The sequence below is a fragment of the Malaclemys terrapin genome, chromosome 20 (genome assembly GCF_027887155.1).
Source record: "Malaclemys terrapin pileata isolate rMalTer1 chromosome 20, rMalTer1.hap1, whole genome shotgun sequence".
Classification (NCBI taxonomy): Eukaryota; Metazoa; Chordata; order Testudines; family Emydidae; genus Malaclemys; species Malaclemys terrapin.
Genome location: NC_071524.1, coordinates 11,494,310 through 11,504,974, shown reverse-complemented (window position 1 = coordinate 11,504,974; position 10,665 = coordinate 11,494,310). Strand labels below are relative to the sequence as shown.

Here is a 10,665-nt window from a genome sequence, read left to right as displayed (position 1 = left end):
CTTACCCCTCCCTCACCCAGGGCCGGCTCTAACTTTTTTGCTGCCCCAAGCAGCAAAAAAAAGCGCCACCCCCCGAGTCCCCCCGCCGAGCGCTGCGCCGCCAGAAACCCCCCCGAGCACCGAGCCCCGCGCCGCCCCCCCGCCGAGCACCACGCCGCGCTGCCGGAGCCCGCCCCACCACTGAGCTCCGCCGGAACCCCCTGAGCGCCGCCCCCCGCGCCACCCCCCCGCCGAGCGCCGCTGGAGCCCGCCCCCCTGCCGAGGGCCGCCAGAACCCCCCCGAGCAATGAGCCCTGTGCCGTCCCCCCGCCGAGCGCCGCGGCGCCAGAGCCCGCCCCCTGCCGAGTGCCGCCGGAACCCCCCCCCCGAGCGCCGAGCTCCACGCCGCCCCCCCCGCCGAGCACCACGCCGCGCTGCCGGAGCTCGCCCCCCCCGCCGAGCGCCGCCGGAACCCCCCCCGAGCGCCGAGCCCCGCGCCGCCCCCCCCGCCGAGCGCCACGCCGCGCCGCCGGAGCCTGCCCCCCCCGCCGAGCGCCGCCGGAACCCCCCGAGCGCCGCGCCCCGCGCTGCCCTCCCGCCGAGGGCCGCCGGAACCCCCCCGAGCACTGAGCCCTGCGCCGTCCCCCCGCCGAGTGCCGCGGCGCCAGAGCCCGCCCCCCGCCGAAACCCCCCCCCCCGAGCGCCAAGCCCCGCACCACCCCCGCCGAGCGCCACGCCGCGCTGCCGTAGCCCGCCCCACCACTGAGCACCGCCGGAACCCCCCGAGCGCCGCACCCCGCGCCGCCCCCCCCGCCGAGTGCCGCGGGAGCCCGCCCCCCTGCCGAGGGCCGCCAGAACCCCCCCGGAGCAATGAGCCCTGTGCCGTCCCCCCGCCGAGCGCCGCGGCGCCAGAGCCCGCCCCCTGCCGAGTGCCGCCGGAACCCCCCCCCAAGCGCCGAGCCCCGCGCCGCCCCCCCCCGCCGAGCGCCACGCCGCGCCGCCGGAGCCTGCCCCCCCCGCCGAGCGCCGCCGGAACCCCCCGAGCGCCGCGCCCCGCGCTGCCCTCCCGCCGAGGGCCGCCGGAACCCCCCCGAGCACTGAGCCCTGCGCCGTCCCCCCCGCCGAGTGCCGCGGCGCCAGAGCCCGCCCCCCGCCGAAACCCCCCCCCGAGCGCCAAGCCCCGCACCCCCCCCGCCGAGCGCCACGCCGCGCCGCCGGAGCCCGCCCCCCCGCCGAGCGCCGCCGGAACCCCCCCCAAGCGCCGAGCCCCGCGCCGCCCCCCCCACCGAGCGCCACGCCGCGCCGCCGGAGCCTGCCCCCCCGCCGAGCGCCGCCGGAACCCCCCCTGAGCGCCGCGCCCCGCACTGCCCCCCCGCCGAGCGCCACCGGAACCCCCCCCCCAGCGCCATGCCCGCACTGCCCCAGCACCGCGCCGCCAGAACGTCCCCGCCCGCGGAATGCCGCGCCGCGCTCCCCCCGCCACCCCTTACCAGGTGCCGCCCCAAGCATGTGCTTGGGTGCCTGGTGCCTGGAGCCGGCCCTGCCCTCACCACAAGGCCCCATCCCTGAACCTCTTCCCTGGCCCACTTGGAGGCCGGAGCTGGACAGTTCGCGGCGCTGCCTTGGGGTCAGGAGCAGGGAGCAGCGACCGCAGGGGCAGTGCCCAGGAGCCCCGGCCGGAGTGGGTCAGTTCAGGTCACTGTGGGCAGCCCCAGTCCGGATCCTCCACCTGCTCTGGGTGGTGCAGCCAGGCCGGTGGGGACACGGGCCAGGGGCTGCTCTCGGGTCCCCTGGCCCCACCCGGCTTATTCCTGCACCGCTGCTGGAGCTCAGCACCAACCAGCAACTGCAGTTCTCTCCACTCTTGGAGAGCAGCAGCTGCTACGGGGTGGGGGAAGGGCTAAGACAAATTTTGGGGTGGCCTGAGCCCCCGCAAGTCCACCCCCAGCACCGCCCCTGCCCCAACACCCCCAAACTGCCTGCTTTTCATGTGCAATAAGTAGGGCCCTACTGAATTCACGGTTATGAAAAACGCGTCACAGACTGTCTGTGAAATCTGGTCTTTTATGTGCTTTTAGACTACACTATACAGATTTCAAGGGGGAGAGCAGCATATCTCAAATTGTGGGTCCTGACCCAAAAGGGAGTTGCGGGGGGGGGGGGAGGGGGGGGCACGGTATTGCTACCCTTACTTCTGTGCTGCCTTCAGACTGGGCGGCTGGAGAGTGGGGGAAGTTTAGATTGGATATTAGGAAAAACTTTTTCACTAGGAGGGTGGTGAAGCACTGGAATGGGTTACCTAGGGAGGTGGTGGAATCTCCTTCCTTAGAGGTTTTTAAGGTCAGGCTTGACAAAGCCCTGGCTGGGATGATTTAGTTGGGAATTGGTCCTGCTTTGAGCAGGGGGTTGGACTAGATGACCTCCTGAGGTCCCTTCCAGCCAGCCAATGCAATGATGTGATATTTTGGGGTAGATCAGTGGTTTGAGCATTGGCCTGCTAAACCCAGGGTTGTGAGCTCAATCCTTGAGGGGGCCATTTAGGGATCTGGGGCAAAAATCTGTCTGGGGATTGGTCCTGCTTTGAGCAGGGGGTTGGAGTAGATGACCTCCTGAGATCTCTTCCAACCCTGATATTCTATGACTATGATATGAGGTTAGATCAGCCCATTGATGTGATATGGGGAGGATACCAGGTTAGGTGGGCCCATTGGCTTGCTTTATGGAGCGTCCTATCCCCCCCAGCCGGCCCTGCCCCTCCTGGCCCCTTCCCCCACCGGAATCCAGAGCGCCCACCCGTGGTCACTAGCCTCTCCCCCCAGCATGCTCAGCGGGCAGCACATGCCCCCGCCCCTCGAGTCCACCTGTGACCCCCCAGGCCCTAAATGCTGGGTGGGCAGGCCGTGCACGGCCCTTCCAGCTCCCAAGTGCTGGGCAAGCGGCGCCCAGCCCTTCCCAAGCACATGGTGGGCAGCGCCAGGCACCCCCCAGCCCTGGGCACCTCAAGTCCCGGCCACAGGCTGTCCGTGGCCACCTAGCCCTAGCCCCAGCACGCTTCCCTGAGGAGGAGCCGCCAGCCTGCCTGGGCTGGGGCCAAGGGGGAAGAGCGAGCAGGAAGGGGCCTTCTGGGCAGGGCTACACTGGGCTGTTTGGGGAGGCACAGCCAGGACTCCTGGGTTCTATTCCCAGCTTGGGAGGGCAGTGGGTGTCTAGTGGTTAGAGTGGGGGTTGAGAGCCAGGATTTCTGGGTCCCACCTCTAGCTCTGGGGAGGGAGTGGGGTCCAGTCGTGGTGCTGGGGGTGTGGCAGCACCCCCTGGCTTGAAGTGGTTTCCATCCTGTACAGAGTTTAGTTTTGTTCAATGGCTCTCAGCACCTCCCACTATACAAATTGTTCCAACGACACTGGGTCTAGTAGTTAGAGCAGGCGAGGCTGGGAGCCAGGCATGGGCGGCGGGGATAAGAGGCCAGGGGAGGCATCTGGCCCGTGCTCTGCCCAGAGGCCCTGCGCCCGCTCGACCTCTTCCCCCAAGGCCCCATCCTCACTCCGCCCTTTCCCAAGTTCCCATCCGCCCACATGGGGGCCTCAGGGAGGGGGCAAAGAGGTGCAAGTGGCGGAGGCCTTGGGGGAAGAGACGTGAGAGGTGGGAAGAGGTGGGCGGGGGGCCTCACAGGAGTGTGCCGAGAGGGTCTGAGGGTGGAGTGTGGGTGGAGCTTCGGCAGGAGGAGGCTGAGCGGGAACAGGCCTTGGGGCAGGGCCGCAGTCCGGGCTTGCCTAGCCTCCCCAAATGGAGGAGTCCCATGCTGTCCATGGAGCCAGGACTCCTGGGTTCTAATCTTGGCTCTCCCACAGACTCCCAATCTGACCTGGCACAGGCCATATCGCCCTCCCTGGTGCCTCAGTTTCCCCATGTGTGAGACGGGTACCAGTGTGAATGGATGCAAAGCCGTGGAGAATCTAGTCCCTTCTCCCGGAGTCTCCTCGGTAGCCCTGGGTAAGCAGCCAACTGCTCCAGACCCTGGATGACGTATGGGCAGGCTGGGGCTGAGGGCTAGATCTGAGGAATGGAAAGAATAAATCCACCCTTATCTGACCCCACCCCGGGGTACATGGCTGGGAGGCTGGTGTTGCAGGGGGCGGGGGGTTCTGCCTCCTCCTGGAGCCCTCGCGGGGGAGAAGGGTGTGATTCCCCGGGGGGGGCGGGATGGGGGGCACTGACGGATTGTGGTCTCATCTCAGCGGGGATGGAGGTGGAGCACGGCCTGCTGGGAACTGATGTCTCCTCTGTATGTGGGAGGGTGACACTGGGACAAATTGTGGGACCCCTGTCCCCTGTTGTCCCCCCCCGGGACAAGGGAGGGGCCTCTCAGCCTTGCCTGCTCTTCTCTCCTTCACCAGGATCTGCCCAAGCAGCTGGCCCAGCACAGGCCCACCTTCATCAATGCCAGCAGCTTCAAATTCTGGTGAGTGGAGCGGCCGGGGAGTGGGGGCCTCTCAAGCCCACTACAGGGAGCAGGGGCCGGGGCACTAGAGGGGAGGGGATGAGAGAGGGGGGCAAGAGCTGTGGGGTTGGAGAGATGTGTCGGGGGGTAGACCTGGGACTCAGGGCGGGAATGGGGCAAGCTGCAGGGAGAAAGCGTAGAGGGGGGATGCCACGGGGCGGGAGCTGGGGGGGATGGGAAGCTGCAGGGGAGGGGAGACGGCCAGGGGGAGGTATTGGGGAGGCCGTAGGGAGGAATGCTCAAGAGGCAGTAGGCACGGGTGGTAGGCATGGGTGGGAGCTCGTATGGGGTTGGGGTGTCAGGCCATCGCGGTTCTCCTTGTGAATGCCACCAGGCTCCAGGGAACCCCACGGCTGGCAGATCCCCCTGCCTCCCAGCCTTGATTCCCAGCATGTAGCCTGGAGGGGAGGGGGGATGTGATTGCCTCAGGGGCATTTACCCCACTCCCACCCCAGGAGGGAAGTGTGGCAGAAGCACAGGACCTGCGCTGGGTGCGTGGAAGCCTTGAGCTCCCCCAGCAAGTGCTTCGGGGCAGCCCTCGCCCTGCGCAACATGTACATCAACGGGTGAGCTGGGCACTGGGTGCAGAGTGAGTCTGGCAGCCAGGTGGGTGAGCAAAAGAGAATAGATCTCCTGGGGGGGGGGCACTTCCAAACCCCACCCCACACTCCTTGGGGACAGCAAAGTTCTCATTGGGGCAGGGGCTTGGAGAGGGGTTTGGACTCCCTTGGTTATGGGCCAAGGGATTGGGACACCTTAGAGGGCAGGTGGGACTCTGTGGGGGGATCTATCACAAGTAGATCTCTCATGCATGGCTCTATAGGGTGGGGATCTATTATTAGGGGATCTTCATCTGAGAGTTCTGTGGTGAGGAGATCTCTAGTAAGGAGATCTCGGTGTTGGAAATCCATAGTGAGGGGATCTCTCAGTGTTGGGGGTCTCTAGTGAGGGGATCTCAGTGTTGGAGATCCATAGTGAGGGGATCTCTAGTGAGGGGATCTATCACTGTTGGGGATCTCTAGTGAGGGGATCTCTCAGTGGTGGGGATGTATAGAGAGAGGCTGAGACAATCTGTAACGGGGTACCGCTCTCCTTTGGGGATCGATGTACAGTACTGGGGTCTCTTGATCAGGAGATCTATAATGGGGTGATCTGCAGGTCAGCACTTTCTCTCAGGGGGATGATTATGGGATGAATAGGGACTCTGTCAGGGGGTGGTTCTGCCTATTGCTGAAGGTAGGGCTCCCTCTCTCTGGGCAGTGCTCTATGGGGTGGGGTAGGGGCTCATGGAGGAGGCTGGTGGCACTGCAGTGCTGGCATCATGGGGTGATTTTACCTCCCCCCAATCCGGCTGACCCCAATTCATTTCCCTTTCGCACAGAGCGTTCCAGAAAGCCAAGATCCTCCTGTCCTGCAATCACAGCTACCAGGTACCCCCTTGTGCTCCTGCCCCACAGGCTCCCTGGGGCCCCATCCCTGGTGTGAGGGGCTTGGCTCATTCCCCCTTGGGATCCCTGGCCTTTTCTGGCTGGGTTTGCCCTTGGCTGCTGATGGTTTGTGGAGGGGGAATTGCTGCCTCCCCCTGTCACCACCCCAGTGTCCTGCTCTCTGATTTATCCCATCCTGCTTCTGCAGCTCCACTCCCTTCAGGAGGTTTTGGTTCCCATCATGGGAAAGGAGCATGAGCTGCAGTGCATGACCCATGGGCTTTCTCGTGCTCCCCAGGGGCCTGCAGGCAACAGCTGTGGGGCAGAGTAGGGGACACTGGGGATTCTGGGTAATAAACAATGGGGCACTGGGTGTGAGCAGGGGCTACAGGGAATTCTGGAAAACAGAGACTGGGGTGCTGGGGTTGGGCAGAGCCCCAGGGGATTCTGGGTAACAGAGAACGGGACACAGGAGTTGTGCAGGAGCAATGGGGGATTGTGGGTGCTGAGGCCAAGCAGGGGTTTGGGGTCACAGAGAATGGGGATGTGGGGCTGGGTAGGGCCGTATGTTTTTGCTGAGCTGAGCTCCTGCTCCACTCCCAGGCCTTCTACACAAGCTATGAGAGGATCTGGCCCTCCTGCAGAAGGGAGTTCCGCAAGTTGATGCATGGCAAAGCTTTTATTTCTGCTCCTCGGTTCTAGGCCTCACCACCCTTCTTCTCTCTCGGTGTGCTGCAGGCCCACCGGGTCCTGGTGCAGCTCAAGGTCTCTCTCTTCAGCAATTTCTCTGCTGGGTGCCTGGAGGAGGGAACCAGGGATTTCTCCCTCTATCGGCCCTGCGAAAACCAGAGACGCATCTTCTACTTCCCTCCAAACCAGAAGAACCCACGGGACCCTCGCCCCTGCTGGTGGGGAGTGCGAGGGTCTTATGGCTCAGCAGCAGAGAGCCCCTTTGGGAAGGTTCCCTCGGGGAAGGCTGGAAATCAGGGTCCCCGTCACCAGAATAAAGTCCTCCGGAAGGACTGAGTCTGGTGCGAGGGATTATTTTGTTAGCATGGCCTCTGCTACAGAACCACAGCCACCGGCTACACGGCACCCAGGCCTCCGGGACACAAAGTGGTTATAAGGGAAACAGATTCCTCCGGCGGAGGCGGTAAAGGGAGGGCGTCCCCTAGACAAGCTGGGAAGCTGGGAGGTGGGTGACAGCAAGAAGCCTGGCCCTCATGGCTGAGACTCACCAACTCATCACAGCAGTGGCTGCACAAAGTACCACCAGATGCTGTGTCTCTGCACCCCCCTCCCTGCTGCAGCCCTGGTGTGGGGGGGTGTCTGGTCACTGCAGCACACTCCCCCCACCCCCCCTCCGGTGAGGGGTGTCTGGCTCATTGCGTGCAGCCCCCACCCATCCAAACACGGGGGGGAGGGGCGGGGAGAGGGAGCTTTCTTCTTGCGTTCTAATTGGTCAGGGCTCTGTCTCCTCGTCCTATTGGCTGTGTCGGGATGGGCGGAGCTTCCCAGGGCGGGCTTGGGCGTCAGGGAGCCCCAAGGCGCCTCTTGTGCAGCACGTGGAGCGGCCCGGAGCGCGAGAGGGTAAAATTGGTGGGGCCCCCCTCAAATACACCCCAGCCCCCCCCTGCTTTCCACCCCCTCCTCTTCTAGCCCCCCCGCCCCCAAATGCCTTCCCCCATCTCTTCTAGCCCCCTGCCCAAAATACCGCCCCCCAAATATCTCCCAGACCCCTCTTCTAAACCCCTCCCCCCAAAATCTTCCACCCTCCTCCTCTTCTACCCCCACCCCAAATACCTCCCATCCTCCCCCTCTTCTACCCCCACCCCAAATGCTTTCCATCCCCTCCTCTTCTAGCCCCCCCGCCCCTAATACCTCCCATCCTGCCCCTTTTCTACCCCCGCCCCCAAATACCTCCCATCCTCCCCCCGCCCCTAAATGCCTTCCCCCCATCTCTTCTAGCCCCCACCCCTGAATACCTCCCATCCTCCCCCCTCTTCTACCCCCACCCCAAATGCTTTCCACCCCCTCCTCTTCTAGCCCCCCGCCCCTAATACCTCCCATCCTGCCCCTCTTCTACCCTCGCCCCAAATACCTCCCCCTCTTCTACCCCCCACTCCCAAATATCTCTCATCCTCCCCCCTCTTTTGCTCCCCAAATACCTCCCATCCCCCATCTCTTCTAGCCCCCTGCCCCAAATACCGCCCCCCAAATATCTCCCAGCCCCCCTCTTCTAAACCCCTCCCCCCAAAATCTTCCACCCTCCTCCTCTTCTACCCCCTGCCCCAAATACCTCCCACGCCTCCTCTTCTACCCCCCACCCCCAAATATCTCCCATCCTCCCCCTCTTCTTGCCCCTTGTTCCCAATAGTTCTCACCCCCCCTGCCCAGATACCTCCCATCCTCCTTGTCTCCTAAGTCCTCTCCCCCCAGTTCCTCCCCCTCTTTTAGCCCCTGCCTCTGAAATTCCTCCCCCTCTTCTAGCCCCACCCCCCAGATATCTCCCACCCTGTCTTCTAGCTCCCTTCCTCCAAATACCTCCCATCCTCTCTCCTCTTCTAGCCCCCCAAATACCTCCCAGTCTCCCCTCTTCTAGCCCCCATCATCCTTCCTCTAGTCTCCATCCCCTCCTCTAGCCCCCCAATACCGCTCACCCCCTCCTCTAGCCCCCAGCTCTGCTCTAACCCCTCCTAACACCTACTCTGACCCCCCAGCACTCCCTCTAGACCCCCCCAACACCTGCCTTGACCCCCTCTCCCTCTATATCCCCCAACACCTACCCTGATCTCTAACATCCTTTCCTGTAGCCCAGGGGTTTTCAACCTTTTTCATTTGCGGACCCCCAAAACATTTCAAAGGGAGGTGCGGACTGCTTTGGAAATCTCAGACGTACCCTGCAGACCCCCAGGGAGCCGCGTACCATAGGTTGAAAACCACTGACCCAGGACCCCCACCCCCGAACATCTACACCAGCACTTCTGTCCTCTAGACCCCCTGCCCACCCGCTTTCCTCCTCTAGCCTTCAGAGATGAAAGGAACCAGAAAGGTTCACGAGAGCTGGGCGGGCGAATGTGTTGCCCCCTCCACAGGCTGGCTGGACCATCCGAATAAATAATCCCTCCCCAGTTGTAATCTCAGCTCCTACCCTAATTTGCCTCTGGCGCTAATTCTGCCTCCTCTGATTCCTTCCCCACTAAACCTGCCTGTTCCCTTTACCCTGGCAATAATCCTCCCCCCTCTAATCCCACCTCCTTCCCTAATCTGTTTCTGGCACTAATCCCACCTTCTCCTCCAACCCCCCGCTCCCCAGGCCCCATCTCTAATCCTGCCCTCTCCTCTAATCCCCTCCCTGTGGCGCTAACTCCGCTTCCCCTGCCTGGCTCTAACCTCCTAATCTCCCCCAGATCTAATCTCAGCCCCTGGTCTCCTCCTAACTCCCCCACTCCCTGTTCTGCTGTCTGACCCATGGCTGGGCTCTTGCTCCGTTCAGCTGGCATGGAAGTGGTTCCACCAGAGGGTCACGGAAATCCCCGGCTGGTGACTTCGCTCTGGCTCCAGCCCTTGTCCCCGTGGGAGTGCCTGGACTCGGAGGGGAAGGATCCCTGGCCCGAGCCCGGCTCTCCAGATTGCGCCTCCTGGCCAAGGGGTGCGGCTGTGCAGGGGGCAGCTGGTGGGCATCAGTTGGGTTGAGCAAATATCAGGGCTGGATTAAGCCAGTCCGGAGTCCTAGGTGCATCATGGCATTGGGCTCTGATCCCCTTGCTGTGTCTCTGCCCCACCTGAAGTGACAGGGGGTGAGGCTCCCCTCCCCGAGAGGCAGGGGCATTGGTATGGGGTCCTATCCCCGGGAGTGGCAGCAGACCCTCTCTTCTCTGGGGCGGCAGGGCTGACAGCCCTCGCAGGGGGCCATACTACCTCCAGCAGCTGGGGAATGTCTGCTGGGATGTGGGCAGGCACTCTCCCCCTCCTGTCACACACAGCTCTCAGAGGGGTGGGCTTGGCCAGGCCCCCTGGAGCAGTAGGGCTGGGAGTCAACACCCGGTGAAGCTGAGGCAGTTCCCCCACACTCCGTGATAGGCTCAGGCTCTCGGTGGGCTCAGGCTCTCGGCAGCCTCGGGCAGCGTCGGTCACATCCCGAGCAGCTCCCCCCTTTGCAGCCATGGGCTCAGGCTCTCAGCAGACTCAGGCAGCGTCGGTCACATCCCAAGTACCTCCCCCCTTGCAGCCATGGGCTCAGGTAGCATTGTCACCTCAGTTACGCTCGGGTTACATTTTTTTGAGCTTTTCTTGCTAACCACAAGAACGGTATTTTGCTTTTGGGTGCAAGGCGAGATCCTGCTGGGGTCTCATGACTCTGGGAGCTGGGGGCCTCTGCCATCCCCCCTGGTGGTTTGGGGACAGGCTGGCACATGGCAGGAAGCTCCCAGTACAGTTTAACCAGACGAGACTGAGATGTGGACCCTGTTAGTAAGCGGGGGGAGCCATGGTGGGTGAGTGGGGCGGGCGTGTGGCTGCAGGTTGGAGGGAAAGCTGGACATCATGGCGTAGTGTGGGGTTGGTAGAAAGGGCTGGGGTTGGATGGATGGATGGTGTGGCATAGTGGAGGGTGAGGATGGGGGTGTGGCTGGCTGGATGGCATGGCCTAGTGTGGGGGGCCAGGAAGTGTGGTACACGGGGTGGCTGGATGGCTTTGTATGGGGTGGGCAGTGAGGCTGGGCCGCAGTGGGTTTAGCTGGAGAGACTCATGCCTGCATT

General features: G+C 63.5%; 1 long non-coding RNA gene across 1 annotated transcript; it reads left to right on the top strand.

The window, feature by feature from the left end:
• The first annotated feature begins 1,632 nt into the window (after window positions 1-1,632).
• LOC128826707 (uncharacterized) lies at window positions 1,633-6,927 on the top strand. Its single transcript, XR_008442876.1, has 4 exons — window positions 1,633-1,664; window positions 4,374-4,438; window positions 5,859-5,907; window positions 6,607-6,927. It is a non-coding gene; the product is annotated as an uncharacterized LOC128826707 (long non-coding RNA).
• The last annotated feature ends 3,738 nt before the right edge of the window (window positions 6,928-10,665 follow it).